Genomic DNA, 16,092 nt, shown 5'->3' on the forward strand with positions numbered 1-16,092 from the left:
AGCTGCGCTGCTAGATGGTAGAGCCAAGGATTAGGGGGGGCTAACCCCCCCCCCAGTCCTTGGGATGCTGCAGCTGTTCAAGTTTAAGGCCCAGAATTTTGTCTTTCAACAGAGAGCAAAATAAAGAATTAACCAACCGGAAGATATGCAGAGGGATGACTACAGGGGTATTATGCAAGAAGTATAGCAGCTGGGGCATGGGAATCATCTTGATCAGGTTGGCATTTCATATCAGGGAGAGCCATAGTTTGATCCAAATTTTTACCTTGGCCTTAAACCGAAGAAGTGGCATGACATTAAGATTGCAGTAATCCACAATGGAGGAGGAAACTATTACTTCTAGATATTTGAATGATTTTGTCACCGGGACCAATTTATCGTTAACCCCGAGTGTTCCCCAAAGGAATTGATGTTAGTCATAACCTCCTAAAGGGAGGGTCCAAAGTCTCCTAAAAAGAGAAGCATATCATCAGCATACAAGGTTTTTTTCTCATGCAACTCCCCACAGCGGAAGCGGACAATGTTGTCATTAGCTCAGATCATAGCCACAAGTGGCTCCATAGCAAGAGCAAACAAAAGAGGGGAGAAGGAGCAGCCCTGCTTCATTCCCCTGCCCAGCCAAAAAACAGGGAAGTTCCGGCAGCACTCCCAGATTGAAGCAACAGGTGCATAGTACAACAGTTTGACCCAGGGAATGAAATTATCTCCAAGGCAAAAGTGCTCAAGAGTCTGCCAGTGATAGGACCACTCCACAGGGTCAAAGGCCTTATTGGCATCCAGAGGCAGGAGTCCCCCCGATTGTCCACTGCGGTCTGAATATTCAAGAAAACTCTCCGGATATTGATAGCCATGGATTTTTGAGGCACGAAACAGTTCAGTTGTTAGGTGGAGACAGGATAGGCTTCTTTGAAGAAATTGGTTTTCAGGGATCAACTAAAAGTGAACTGAGTAGAAGATATTCCGACAGATTAAGGTAGGGAGTTACATAGGATAGGAGAGGCTCTGGAGAAATCCTGGAGATGAGCAAAAGAGCAGGTGACAAGGGGGTAGAGAACAGGAGGCCTTGGTAGGAATGAAGAGAATGATTTGATTGGTATTTTGAGACAAGGTTAATAATATAGTTGGGGGCAGAGTTGTGGCTAGCTTTTTAAATTGTTTGTATTTTGAATTTTGTTAATTGGATGAGCGGAGTCAATGTGGCAGACACTAGATGGTGGATAACACTGACAGCAGGATAACTAATGAACTGAAGGGGTAATAGCCTATGCAAATATAAGCCAATAAGGAGGGAGTTGCAGTAGTTGAGATGTGAGATAACCAGAGAGTGAAGTAGAAGCTTTGTGGTGTCATTGGTTAAAAAGGGGTATATTTTGGCGATGCTGAGGTGGAAAGACTTTGAGAGTGATTGGATTTGGGTCTGATAATAGAGTTTAGAGTCCAGGATTACACCTAGCACCCTGGCATGTGGGGATGGACTGACAGATGTGCCATCAATCCTGACAGAGAAGCCAAAGGAAGGAGCATGTGGCAGGGGAAATATTAATAGCTTAGTTTTGATAGAGAAAAGAAAGGTTAAAGTGGTGAAGGTTTACATTTTTTGTGAAAGACTAGAGGTACTATGTATTCTTTACTCATTCAAAAGGGGGATGCGGTGTATATGAAGGCCTCCTTGTTAATGAGAAGCTTCCAAATTCCAACCCATTAGACCAGGGTTGTGAAAAAGAGACCCCCCCTGTCCTCATCAACATGGGAACAAGATGTTCTGTCAGGGAGGGTCCTCCTCTGGACAACCACACTGTTGAGTGAAATAGAGGAAAGATTAGCTGAATTGAATTTATACTGTCTTGGTTAAAATGGATTAATTATTACAGTATATTATCAATGTATATAAATACATAGGTGGTCCATATAGTGCATAGTTATTCACTTTTGGGTCATTATAGAGGACAAGGGGACACTCTATGTTTGGAGGAAAAGAGATTTAACCTCTTAATATAGAAAGGCTTCTTCAAAATAATAGCTGTTAATAAATGTGGAATAGATTCCCTGAAGAACTAGTTTTGCCCAGCACAGTAGATTGTTAGAAAAAAAAAAACACAGATGCATTCCTAAATGCAAAAAATATAACTCGTTGTTGAAATTTAAGGAAATACTACTAGGAATTGTTGATCCAGGGATTATCATATTGCCTCCTAGGCTATCAGGAAGCACCTTTTTCCTCTGCTGCAACAAACTGGATTTCTTGGGTATAGAATTGTGTATACGGATATTTTCGAATTGTTAATTTTTTTCAGTGGTTAAATGTTATATTGTTTGAACTAGTCCTTTTTCCAAACAAACAATGTAAGTTATCCCTCCATGTTGAGGGCATGTGGCCTAATATGGCTGTCATGGATCCTCTCGGTCTCCGCCGCGTTGGTCCCGGCGCAGGCGCAGTGTGCCGCCTTGTGCTGGGACTCGAGCATTAGGTCCGGGCCGGCCGCGGCGTTCGAGTTCGCGCATGCGCAGTAGAAGCCGCGGCCGCCCGCTGGGCACCAATGGCAGCGCAGGGCGGGATATTTAAATGGCCCTGAGCTGTCATTCAGTGCCTTCTGGTCTTACCTGTATCCTGTATCTGCGAACCTGTGAATAGTAAGTTGCTGACCCGGATTGTGCTTGACCTTGCTGTATTTCTCCTGCCCTGACCCTTGCTTTGCCTGACCTATCTCTTGTATGCCCCCTATTGGATCTGACCTGCTGTTGCTGACCTGGCGTGTGACCCGACTATTCTCTGCCCGCTGCCTTGTACCATACCGTCCTCCCTGTTACCGACCCGGCTTGTCTGACCCTGCACCTGCTCAGCCATCCATCCATCCATCCGTCCATCCCTCCCAGTGGGGTCTCCTGACCTCCTCATATCAGGCTCTTCCCCGCAGGAGCCCTCGGCGAATACCACTACCACTAACGGGTTTGCCCAGTAGCCACGACCTGGTTTCGGGGGGCTCCAAGTCCATCCCCACCATCAGGGGCCCTGGTGAACAAGCCCCCTGGGACTTAGACTCCGTGCTCTGGAAACACCTATTTAGTGGAGTGCTAGTGGTACCGCCGGGCGGTCCCTTACAGTACCAGAAGGCCATGACGGAGCCTCGAGGAGGACCCTCCCCGCTGGAGGAAGTTTGTAGGCACCTGGCTTCCTTGACGCAAGCGGTAAACGTTTTACAGGACAGGTGTTTGCAGATTGAAAATCGGTTCCAGGCCTGCACGATATCTGCCCCTGCACCACAGGCTCCGACCCCTGCACCTCCGCCCGTAGCGGCCCCTGGGCCTGCTTCAGGGGTTCCCGCATCACTTCCTATGACCAAACCCCGGGTACCCCTACCGGAGCGTTTTCACGGGGACCGCACACGCTTCAGGTCGTTCCGTGAATCCTGCCTTCTCTATTTTGAGTTGCAACCTCGTACTTTTTTGACGGAATCGGTAAAGGTGGGGTTTGTCATCTCCCTCCTGCAGGGTGAACCCCAAGACTGGGCCCACCGACTGAGAGGGAACAATGACCCCCACCTAGGCTCAGTTAACATTTTTTTTGACGCAATGGCCATCTTATATGATGATCCACAGCGGGCAGCTTCGGCCGAAGCTACCATTTACACACTCCGGCAGGGCCGACGGGCGGCGAAGGAGTACGCCTCTGACTTTAGGCGTTGGATGGGGGACACACGCTGGAACGAGTTTGCCCTTGTGCACCAGTTCCGCATGGGCCTGTCAGAGGCCCTGAAAGACGAGCTCGCCCGGGTAGAAATGCCTGAGGCGCTTGAAGACTTAATTGCACTAACCATCAAGATTGACCGAAGACTGCGGGAACGCAGGTTTGAGAGGTCCGGTCAGGGTCGAGGAGGTTCCTGGGGGTCTTTCCAGGGTCACAGCCAATCCACTAGGCCACAGTTCCTGAACCCACCACCGGAGGATGCTCCTGAACCCATGCAGCTAGGCCTGGCACGACCTAAGCTATCTCCAGAGGAACGCCAGCGCAGACGCTCCCAGAACCTATGCCTCTACTGTGGTGAAGCTGGTCACATGGTACGATCCTGCCCGCAGAAACTGAGTAAGTGCACCTCTTCTTCCTTATCTGTTGGCGATGTTCATTCTTCCCAATACTTAGTTGTACCCCTCTCCTTTCAGCTGCCAGAAAGGACCATGGAAGTGACAGCCATTATTGACTCGGGGGCATGCAGCTGTTTTGTAGATATTAATTTTGCTCACCAGCAGGGTATTCCCCTCCAACCAAAAGAAAAGGGGTTCAACATATTTCTGGCCGATGGGTCCCGGATAAGATCAGGGGTGGTTAACCAGGAGACCCCTTCCATTTCTACCTCCATTGCCAACCAACACCAGGAACTCCTCCGCTTGGATGCCATTGCATCACCCCTTTTTCCAGTCATTCTGGGGCTTCCGTGGTTACGGGCTCATAACCCCCAGATTGACTGGGAAACCAGGGTAGTCTCGTTCCCTTCCTCATACTGTCGGGAACACTGCCGCACTTCGGGCCTGGGGGTTCCCCAGGTCCTTGTGTGCTCAGAGGGGGATGCCGACTTAAGGCAGGTCATTCCGGCAGCCTACCATGAATTCCTTGATGTATTCAGTAAACGGGGAGCAGATACTCTACCCCCCCACCGCCCGTATGACTGTCCCATCGACCTGTTACCTGGCTCAGAGATCCCTTTCGGGCGGATCTTCCCCCTTTCGGAGATCGAATTGGGGGCCCTTAGGGAATACATTGAGGACAGCCTGCAGAAGGGATTCATCCGCCCCTCTACCTCTCCAGCAGGGGCAGGGATTTTCTTTGTAGAAAAAAAGGACAAGACCTTGAGACCGTGTATTGATTACCGGGAATTGAATAGAGTTACAATCAAAAACCGTTACCCCCTGCCGTTGGTACCAGAATTATTCCAGAGTTTAAAGGCGGCAGTGGTGTTCACAAAACTGGACTTAAGGGGAGCGTACAACCTGGTTCGCATAAGGGAGGGGGACGAGTGGAAAACGGCACTCCGCACCCGCTTCGGCCACTTCGAGTATCTGGTCATGCCGTTCGGTCTGTGCAATGCACCCGCCACCTTCCAACACTTTGTGAACGACATTTTTAGGGATTTCCTGGATGTCTTTGTTATAGTCTACTTAGACAATATTTTGATTTTTTCACCTTCTCTGGGGGAGCACAGGGTTCACGTAGCAAAGGTATTAGGGCGGTTGCGGCAGCATGGCTTATACGCCAAAGCTGACAAATGTTGCTTTGAACAGTCTAGTATTACTTTTCTGGGTCTGATTATCTCCACCGCGGGGGTCGCGATGGACCCTCAGAAAGTCTCTGCAATATTGGATTGGCCTGAACCCACAGACAGGAAGGGCGTCCAACGGTTTGTCGGGTTCGCAAACTTTTACCGCAAGTTCATCAAGAACTTCTCGGGTCTGGTCTCCCCCATTACTCAGCTAACCAAGCTTGGAACTCGATTCAGGTGGACGCCAGAGGCGCAGGAAGCTTTTGAAGCTTTGAAGAAGCTATTCACTTTGGCACCCATCCTGGGTCACCCCGATGCCGCCTTACCCTACATCTTGGAGGTAGATGCGTCAGAGAATGCGGTAGGTTCCATCCTGTCCCAGCGGAAGGGCACCAGGGAATTGCTCCACCCTGTGGCATTCTTCTCACGGAAACTCACCCCGGCGGAAAGGAACTACGATATCGGCGATCGTGAACTTCTGGCGATTAAGACAGCGTTAGAGGAATGGAGGTACCTGCTGGAAGGTGCCTCACACCCCATCTTAATATTTACGGATCATAAGAATCTGGAGTACCTGAGGACCGCCAAACGCTTACGCCCACGACAGGCAAGATGGGCACTGTTCTTCTCAAGATTCAATTTCCACATTACATACAGGCCGGGATCAAAGAATACGAAGCCAGATGCATTGTCACGAATGTACGAGGATGCCAAGGAGGCCCCAGCGCCCGACACTATCCTGTCTTCAGGGAACTTCTTGGCGCTCCAGACGGACCTTCGTTCCAAGATAATGGAGGCGTCCACGGCCTTATCCATCCCAGCCGGGGTGCCCCTCCAGAACAAGGGGGGACTCCTGTGGAAGGAAGATCGGATTGTGGTGCCAGAGGGAATCCGAACTCTGGTCTTGGGCCATTGCCATGATCACCCGATGGCAGGGCACTTTGGGTCGGCCAAGACCTTAGAGCTCCTCCGACACTCCTTCTGGTGGCCGGACATGGCAAAAGACTGCAAACACTACGTCAACTCCTGCATCACCTGCCAGAGGAACAAACCATCAAGGTGCAAGGCTTGGGGTCTTCTGCGGCCTTTACCAATTCCCGAACGGCCTTGGCAGAAAATTTCGATGGATTTCATAGTCGAGCTCCCACCTTCACGGGACCACACAGCAATTCTTGTGGCCGTGGACCGTTTATCTAAGATGGCCCACTTTATACCATTAAGGAAGACTCCGTCGGCAGCCGAAACTGCGCGAGTATTCATTCGGGAGATTGTAAGACTACATGGGGTCCCTGAAGACATCGTCTCTGACCGAGGGGTTCAGTTTACCTCAAGATTTTGGAGGGCTCTGTGTAAAGCTCTGAACATCCAACTGTCCCTCTCTTCTGCATTTCACCCTCAGTCCAACGGACAGACCGAGAGAACCAACCAGACTCTGGAGCAGTACCTGCGCTGCTATACATCTTTTGCCCAGGATGACTGGATACCACTTCTACCCTTGGCGGAATTCGCGTACAACAACGCGTGCCATTCGGCAACGGGGCAGTCCCCGTTCTTCTCCAATTGTGGGTTTCACCCTACCTTCCTCCCGGACTTGGTCCCTGAATGCCCAATTCCGGCAACGCAGGATACATTGACGTTCTTCTCCTCGAACAACAAGAAGCTACAGGAAGCCCTAATTCGGGCCCAAGATGACTACAAGAGGGCATTCAACAAGAGACGAAGGGGAGATCTGGTGTTGCGACCCGGTGAGAAGGTTTGGTTGTCTACTTCTAACTTAAGGATGCTTTGCCCCTCAAAGAAATTAGGCCCTAAATTTATAGGACCCTTTTGCGTTAAGCGGATGGTCAACGAGGTGGCCTACGAACTTGTCCTCCCTGACACACTCAAGATCCACCCAGTCTTCCATGTGTCCCTGCTGAAGCCAGTAGTCCCGGATACCTTCCCTGAACGTGAATCTGGGCCTCCGCAGGCCATATCAGTAGAAGGGGAAGAGGAATTTGAGGTGGAATCAATCTTGAAGTGCCGAAGGAGGGGGGGCCAGACCCAATTCCTAATCAAATGGAAGGGCTATGGCCCTGAGGATAATTCTTGGGAACCTGCCCATAATGTCCATGCACCTAGACTTGTCCGGAGGTTCTTTCGCGATCACCCGTGGTGGAGAGATCGGGTGGGCATCCGGAGGTTGCCCGTAGGGGGGGGGGCAATGTCAGGGATCCTCTCGGTCTCCGCCGCGTTGGTCCCGGCGCAGGCGCAGTGTGCCGCCTTGTGCTGGGACTCGAGCATTAGGTCCGGGCCGGCCGCGGCGTTCGAGTTCGCGCATGCGCAGTAGAAGCCGCGGCCGCCCGCTGGGCACCAATGGCAGCGCAGGGCGGGATATTTAAATGGCCCTGAGCTGTCATTCAGTGCCTTCTGGTCTTACCTGTATCCTGTATCTGCGAACCTGTGAATAGTAAGTTGCTGACCCGGATTGTGCTTGACCTTGCTGTATTTCTCCTGCCCTGACCCTTGCTTTGCCTGACCTCTCTCTTGTATGCCCCCTATTGGATCTGACCTGCTGTTGCTGACCTGGCGTGTGACCCGACTATTCTCTGCCCGCTGCCTTGTACCATACCGTCCTCCCTGTTACCGACCCGGCTTGTCTGACCCTGCACCTGCTCAGCCATCCATCCATCCATCCGTCCATCCCTCCCAGTGGGGTCTCCTGACCTCCTCATATCAGGCTCTTCCCCGCAGGAGCCCTCGGCGAATACCACTACCACTAACGGGTTTGCCCAGTAGCCACGACCTGGTCTCGGGGGGCTCCAAGTCCATCCCCACCATCAGGGGCCCTGGTGAACAAGCCCCCTGGGACTTAGACTCCGTGCTCTGGAAACACCTATTTAGTGGAGTGCTAGTGGTACCGCCAGGCGGTCCCTTACAATGGCTATGGGGGGGGAGGTATTCTCACACCGCCCTCTGCCTTGGACTGCCAGGATACCTGCTCTTACAAGGGACTGATATGAACTGCTTGACCTATGCTTTTTTCCCTTGTTTTTTGTGGGGATTTCCCCCTTAAAATTCACACGAGGATAACTGCCATATCTCCCACCATCTTCAAAAATACCACCCGCTTGGGACAGCTACTCTTGCTTGCTCCTCCTGCACTGTAAAAATCATGCTTTTGTTTACTGTGGGTCGTACACTTTTTGCTGTACTTCCAGCCTGCTGGGGCCATGAGAGCTGTGGCTCATGCTAGTGTTATTATCAGTTCATCATCTCCTCTTTTTCATACACAGAAAGTCTATTTGGTGACACAGAATAGCTAATGGTTTAGTTTTCTTTTTTTTGCCGTTGGTCCCATCGGGAAAACTTGCCCTTCATTTACTGTTACATATATACAGCAGAAAGTGAGGGGAAATCTCTTCAAAATAAGGGGAAATATCTGACAGCTTTCATCAGTTTTGGGGTACTGGAGTGCTGGATTTAGAGCTTGGTGGAAAGTTTGATAAAGTAAGGTAGCTCTCTATTGCCAAGCAGATCCCCAGTGGGGTTCTTAGGAGTGCCAGCTTGTATGGCAAAAAAAGCATGAAAGCACCAAGCCATCTATCAGTCTTGATATTAATTTTTATATGTCACAATAAAAGGGTCTATCAAGAGTTGACAGCTAATGTGTTTCACAGGTGACACACAAATCCTTCTTCATCATGTCTTAAATTTATTCTGCAAGAGCAATCTGGACAGTTGGTTAATCTTGGATTTTTCTTTATAGATTCTAGTTTGAAGCATGCACATTAAAATTTTCTACCAGCCTTTTTTTTCTTACTACAACAGAGGTCCCCATTAGAAATCTCTCCAATGTGAAGGAAAATCTTTTCTGACACAGTTATTATGACAACAGTGATACCCATTAGGAGATTTCCCCTTTTGTTTTGTTGTGGTGACCACCATGACATTTTAGATTTCCCATCCCTTTTTGTTCCAGTGACAATGACCACAGTGCAAAAAGAAGGGGTTAATCTCTCTAACAAGCACACAAATGGCAATGAAAACCTGACAGAGGTTCTGCACGTTCCCCGATATATAAAACTAATATTTAGAAAAATTGGCTAGAGATACATCCTGAGAACCAGAATGGAAATATATATTCCTAGGTAATCCTTAAATCCAAATTAGATGTTGGCTTTCTCAGAAGAATTTAATAATATACACAACAATTATATATACACAGCAGTAAGCCAAAAACAACAGTAAGGAGAATGTGGAGGAGTTGGAGTGGAGATAACTAGGCAAAGCCCAAGCAATCTGAGCAGGGTACATGTGGTAAGTTCTATTACAGATGGGCGCTCAGGCTCTGCATACGCTGCAATAATATGGTACACAAATGTCCAAAGTTTGGGAAACATTGATATATTCAATCAAGTGCAAGTGCAGCTTGTGTTAAAATGCTAATTGATAACTAATGACATTATAAAAACATTGGCTACAGTGACTGAGAACCTAATCATTCTACTATGGTGCTGTATGGTGAACCATCTGCCTTTAACACAGGGCTGAATTCATCTCCAAATGTGACAAATGTTTTCCTTGTAATGTCTGATTAGTTAAAAGACATGTGGGAACAGCAAAGATTTGCCTCAACAAATCCTTTTCAGATATTAAAATATATCTATATAAAAAAAATAAAGTCAAGATTTTTTGTTGTTTTTTTTTTAACTGTGATACAGATTCTACAGAGGTAACCTAAGCAGAAGTACTTGAAGGAACAGCAAATTAATATTGAAGTATCAGTTGTTTACCAGAGCCAAAGATTTGCATGTCAGCTATGTTTAAACAAAGAAAGCTTTATATGACAATGGTAATTTACCCAACCGCATGCTAAACAAAGCATCATACCAATTAAATGAAACTTCCTCTTTCTGGACATGTCCCATAAATAGAAATCTCAAAGCTCTGTCTTGGATGACAAAATTGAAAGACTACTCATTTGGTTAAAGGTTAATTCCTTAAAGGTACTTTAACTGTGGTGTGCTTGTCAACACATCATTTCCCAGAATCCCTGGCTGTAGTGTGACAGCAGCATGCTGTGTCAGTTTTGCAAAAAAAAACTTCTTTTACCAACCAACTTATGACATGTGATATCTGTTCATAAACATCTTTGTTGACGTGTCATTTCTTGAGACAGTTTGAAGGCCTTCCACAGTAACAGTTATGTGTAACCTTCATGTTGGTTCAATAAAGCAAGCAACACAGAACACAATAAAACAAATTCATGGTGTTGAGTGCTTGACACAATAACAGGCTTTCATTAAATGGATCCATCAGGAAGTTTCAGACTAATTAATTTTGTGTTTATTCAGCTTTGGAAACCTTCCTCGTACGGTTTCATTTACCATGGAGCTGCTTTGCACAAGTGAATTACTTGTATGGTGACTCAAAGGCATTTAACAATGTCTTTGATATTTTAAGTACTAACTTAGAGGGATGTTTAATTTCTTCCTCATAATGAAAGAAACAGAAAAAAGTGCTGAAACATTTGCCTTTTTTCCCTCCGTGAAATCAATGAACAATGAGGAGAAAAATACAGTACATTTACTCTGCTTAATGGGACAAACACGCTTAACGTGCAAAGACATGTACAGTTTGATGCCATGCAATCATAGTACAGTATCATTCTACACTTTTACTCCTTTTAAAAGGAACCAGAAGGAGAGTGAAAAGAAAAATCTATCACAGTGGACTACTGTTGACCCAGATAATGGATGCTAGATACCATGCATTAACTCTGTAGCATCTTGGTGTAAAAAGGATCTATCATGATTGGATGTTTTTCAGTTGCTACTTGATGAGTCTCCAGATATTCCAGCTGCAGTATATACCTGATATGGACATGCTTTTTTGGGTCTTTAAAGTTAACCTAAACCCAAAGAGTGAAGATTTACTATCTTATAGGGTATATCTTGATATGCTAATTGTGCCTAAGCAATATCCAGAAATATTTAGCTTTTGTCTTGAGGCAGGAGGCTTACTCCTGAAAAATAGTGAATTTCTTGCCCTGCATCTAAAACATGAGATCTACGAAATTGTGTCTCTGATAGTTTCACCAGATTTAGGAATATCATTACTTTGCTGTCCACTGATCATCTGGGGGCATGCTGGAAAAACAAACTGTATCTAAGGAATTGCAATTCAAGTATCTTCCTGCATATGCTTCTTTTATTCTTTGGAACTGTGCTTCATTTGCCACCTTTGCTGCTTCTTGAAAATTTTCCCACAAGTTATCAGATAGCTCTACAAAGATAGCTGAACCACAAAGGGGTTTAGGGGTGTGATACCCCTAAAAGGTTAATCACATTCAATGGGATTTAGACACTGCAATTTACCTTATTAGAATGCTGCAAGTGCATCAGCACAAAACAAGGAATTGGTAGGTAGTCCTTTAGACCTTTGCTCGCCTTTTTTTGAGCACAGCTTCCATAGTTCTGTCCTCTTTAACCAAGTTTTTTGCCTGGAATGGGCTGTAAAGGCATTAGGACACAACCTAAACACAGTGATGAGTCAATCTCTAGATCAAAAACACTTTCAACAGCTGTGAATCTTACCAGGAATGGCCTGTGCTTTTCAGGCAGCCAGTGTAAAATCACTCAAAAAGTCACAGATTACAAAAAATAAAGAAATAAACCCCCCAAAATGACTTTTTTTTTACATCAGAAATGGTGCGTTTCTCAAGACTCCAAAATAGGAAAAGCAACAAGCAAAATTGGGGATTACGAAACAGAACCAAGGCAGAAGCCAGTGCTAATCAAGAACATAAATGCTCCCATTTGAAAGGGATAAGTACTTTTGCACACTGGTGTTAAATGATCTTGTTACTTTAATAAATTACGTTAAAAAAAGGGTAAGCTGTTCAGTCAGATACTGTCAGTACATCACAATTATTTGCAGGCTAGATTTGAAAACATCTGGTGTAAAAAAAATTCAATTTCAAAGGGTGAATTCACTTTCTTGGGAAAAAATAGCAAATAAAAAAAATACTACAGCATATACACTTGCTACACAAGCCATATTGTAAATGAATGTTATTAAAAATGACCTTTTCTTTTTAATCTGCAATGCTGTAATGTTCTCCAAAATGCAGTGCAGTATATGGCAACTTGGAAGCATTATGTGCATCTCTGGTGTACAGAATACCCCCCAGATACCTTCTGGAAAGGTCACTTCCTGTTCACGTAATTGGCTCACTGATTTCTCAGATGTCTGCACTAAGATACAAGTAAGATTTTAGGCATCCTCTGCAGCAAACATTTCATTTTAGGTGTGATACCCCTAAAAGGTTAATCACATTCAACGGGATTTAGACACTGCAATTTACCTTATTAGAATGCTGCAAGTGCATCAGCTGAATGATAATGAATAGGTCACTCTCATTCACATTCACTGTGCTTATTGACACATTTTCTTTTAGAGCAACAAAAGATAGGAATCTGCAGCAACGTTTGGGTTGTCAATGTACATTGCAAGGATTTTTAACGGAGGGGAATGTTTTTTTTCATCAAAAGTAGAGCTACTCTTTAAAGCTCAGAAAGAAACATTTGTGGTGGAGCACCAGGTAAATTATCACACTACAGGAGGCACTATCCCAGTATAATCAGCAAAAAGGCCAAAATAGTTACAATAGGATTTTACTTGTACCTCTGATAGTGAATATATGCATAACACAATTATATGATAAAACTTCAACAATGTTTTATTACAGATTAATATAAAAATTGCCAAAAAGGCATCTCAAGACACCTTTAAAAACAACATAATACAGGAGGCCAAGTTGTGAATACAATGAGGTTTTACATTTTTTGGTCTATGTGTTTTGCAGAACAAAACACTGTCAGGACCTGGAGGTCAGGTTCTGACAAAGCGCTTTATTCTGCGAAATGTGTAGACCAAAAAATATAAGACACCTTTGTATTCGCAACTTGGCTTATTGTACTACACTGCTCAAAAAAATTAAAGGAACACTTTGAGAACACAACAGATCTCAATGGGGAAAAATATTATGCTGGATATCTATACTGATATGGACTGGGTAATGTGTTAGGAACGTTAGGGTGCCCCATCGTTTGATTGAAATGAACATTATCAACCTACAGAGGACTGAATTCAAAGACACTCTGAAAATCAAAGTGAAAAAATTATGCAGCATGCTAGTCCATTTTGCTGAAATTTTATTGCAGCAACTAAAAATGGTATTCAGTAGTTTGCATGGCCCCCATATGCTTGTATGCATGCCTGACAACGTCAGGGCTAGCTCCGAATGAGACAACGGATGGTGTCCTGGGGTATTTCCTCCCAGATCTGGACCAGGGCAACACTGAGCTCCTGGACAGTCTGAGGTGCGACCTGATATCATCAGATGGACAGAAACATGATATCCCAGAGCAGGGGTGGACTAACAAATCATGGGGCCCCCGGACAATAGGGGATCATGGGGCCCCTGTGTCCTCACCCACACTCAAACCACACCCAAAAAAGCCTATGAAAGGTACCAGGGGCATCTCATGGGGCCCCCTACTGACCCTGGGCCCTCGGGCACTGCCCAAGTTCCCAAATGGTCAGACCGCCACTGTCTCAGAGGTGTTCTATTGGATTTAAGTTAGGCGAGCGTGGGGTCATTCAATGGTATCAATTCCTTCATCCTCCAGGAACTGTCTGGATACTCTTGCCACATGAGGCCAAGCATTGTTGTGCACCAGGAGAACCCAGGACCCACTGCACCAGCGTAGGGTCTGACAATTGGTCCAAGGATTTCTTCCCGATACCTAATGGCAGTCAGAGTGCCATTGTCTAGCCTGTAGAGGTCTGTGAGTCCCTCCATGGATATGCCCCCCCAGACCATCACTGACCCACCACCAAAACGGTCATGCTGAACGATGTTGCAGGCAGCATAATATTCTCCACGGCTTCTCCAGACCCTTTCACATCTGTCACATGTGCTCAGGGTGAACCTGCTGTCATCTGTGAAAAGCAGAGAGCACCAGTGGCTGACCTGCCAATTCTGGTGTTCAATGGCAAATGCCAATTGAGCTCTATGGTGCTGGGCAGTAAGCACAGGGCCCACTAGAGGATGTCAGGCCTTCAGGCCACCCTCCTGAAGTCTATTTCTGATTTTTTGGTCAGAGACATTCACACCAGTGGCCTTCTGTGGGTCATTTTGTAGGGCTCTGGGAGTGCTCATCCTTTTCCTCCTTGCATTAAGGGCTGATACCGGTCCTGCTGATGGGTTAAGGACCTTCTACGGCTCTGTCCAGCTCTCATAGAGTAACTGCCTGTCTCCTGGAATCTTCTCCATGCTCTTGAGACTGTGTTGGGAGACACAGCAAACCTTCTAGCAATGGCTCGTATTGGTGTGCCATCCTGGAGGAGTTGGACTGCCTGTGCAACCTCTGTAGGGTCCAGGTATTGCCTCATGCTACCAGTAGTGACACTGACCCTAGCCAAATGCAAAACTAAAGAAAAACAGTCAGAAAAGATGAGTAGGGAAAAAAATGTCAGTGGCCTCCGCCTGTAAAACCATTCCTATTTTGGGGGTTGTATCATTGTTGCCCATCTAGTGCACCTATTGTTCATTTCATTAACACCAAAGCAAGTGAAGCTGATTAACAACCCCCCTAATTGACTTGATGCTATACTCTGATTAAAAAGTGGTCCTTTAATTTTTTAACAGTGTATGTTGTTTTAATGGTGTCTTGAGATGCCTTTTTGCTAATTTTTATATTAATATGTAATAAAACATTGTTGAAGTTTTATCATATAATTGTGTGATGTATATATTCACTAGAGGAGGTACAAGTAAAAATCCCAATGTACCTATTTTGACCTTTTTTCTTACTTTTTAAAACACATTATGTAAAATGAAGCACTAATCAACTTCTAAACTTTACACAGCAATAAGTTCTGCAGGTTCTGGAGAATGTATGTCCATCCACTTGTTACACCAGAATCTGTAAACCAGATTTTATGAACCGATATTGAGATTATTCATATTGGTTACAAAGTGTGAAACGTGTGATTATTCTTGTGGGAGTAATCAGCAAAGTGATCCATTCCATGTGTGGAAACCATAAAAGACCAAAAAAACCTGGCTAAATCATAAAGTTTTCGTTCTGTAATAAAAGACACTTACTTGACTAGCAGGGTTTCAGCAATAACACCAGAACATACTGCCACGACTTTAAACAGCTGATTAGGAGGTGGATCTCTCAGTGTGTTCAAGTAGTGTATAAAAAAAGGAATAGTGATGGTTGATGCCAACGTTACAATGAAGGCGAATAAACTTCTCCACTGAAAGAGCAAAATTTTCCATATTGTTCCTTCTTGGAGATGGTACTAAAAGAAATAAAAGCACATAATCCAAATAAATTTCAGTTTAACCAGACAGAGCTAGCAAAATTCTTACCTGTACAATTACCTGCACCAAAAACTTTTTCCAGTTTTGGACAGAGTAGATAAAGATTAGAACTGCTATCTGGAGCTCCATTATAGAGATTTATCCTCACTTTCTGTCCCACTGACAACCGTTTCACCAGATGGGAAGTGAGGAAAAATGTGCAGCACAGGCAAAAAAAAAACTAATATGGTTATAGCCTTCCTATACCCTACTTAAAAAGAAAAAAAATGTATTTCTGCTTGGGTTACTGTTGAAGAGTTCCCTTTACTTCCTGTCTGATAAAACATCACAGCTTCTTTTGATTGACTCAAACCCAAGAGCTTTCCATACACAGACACATCAAAACAGGTGAGCTTATTCTAGTCAGGAAATTCTGAACAGTCACAAATTTTGCCATGCACATATAATAGAACCAAATGT

General features: G+C 45.3%; 1 long non-coding RNA gene across 1 annotated transcript in view; it reads right to left on the minus strand.

The window, feature by feature from the left end:
• LOC149469615 (uncharacterized) overlaps positions 1–15,605 on the minus strand; it is a 71,945-nt gene extending 56,340 nt beyond the window's left edge. The window contains exon 1 of the long non-coding RNA XR_016311549.1: positions 15,409–15,605. This is a non-coding gene — a long non-coding RNA (uncharacterized LOC149469615). The remainder of the gene's footprint in view (positions 1–15,408) is intronic.
• Between the last annotated feature and the right edge of the window lie 487 nt (positions 15,606–16,092).

The sequence above is a fragment of the Staurois parvus genome, unplaced genomic scaffold (assembly GCF_062004578.1).
Source record: "Staurois parvus isolate SC_StPar_1 unplaced genomic scaffold, SC_StPar_1.0 ptg000066l, whole genome shotgun sequence".
In the NCBI taxonomy this organism is placed as follows: domain Eukaryota; kingdom Metazoa; phylum Chordata; class Amphibia; order Anura; family Ranidae; genus Staurois; species Staurois parvus.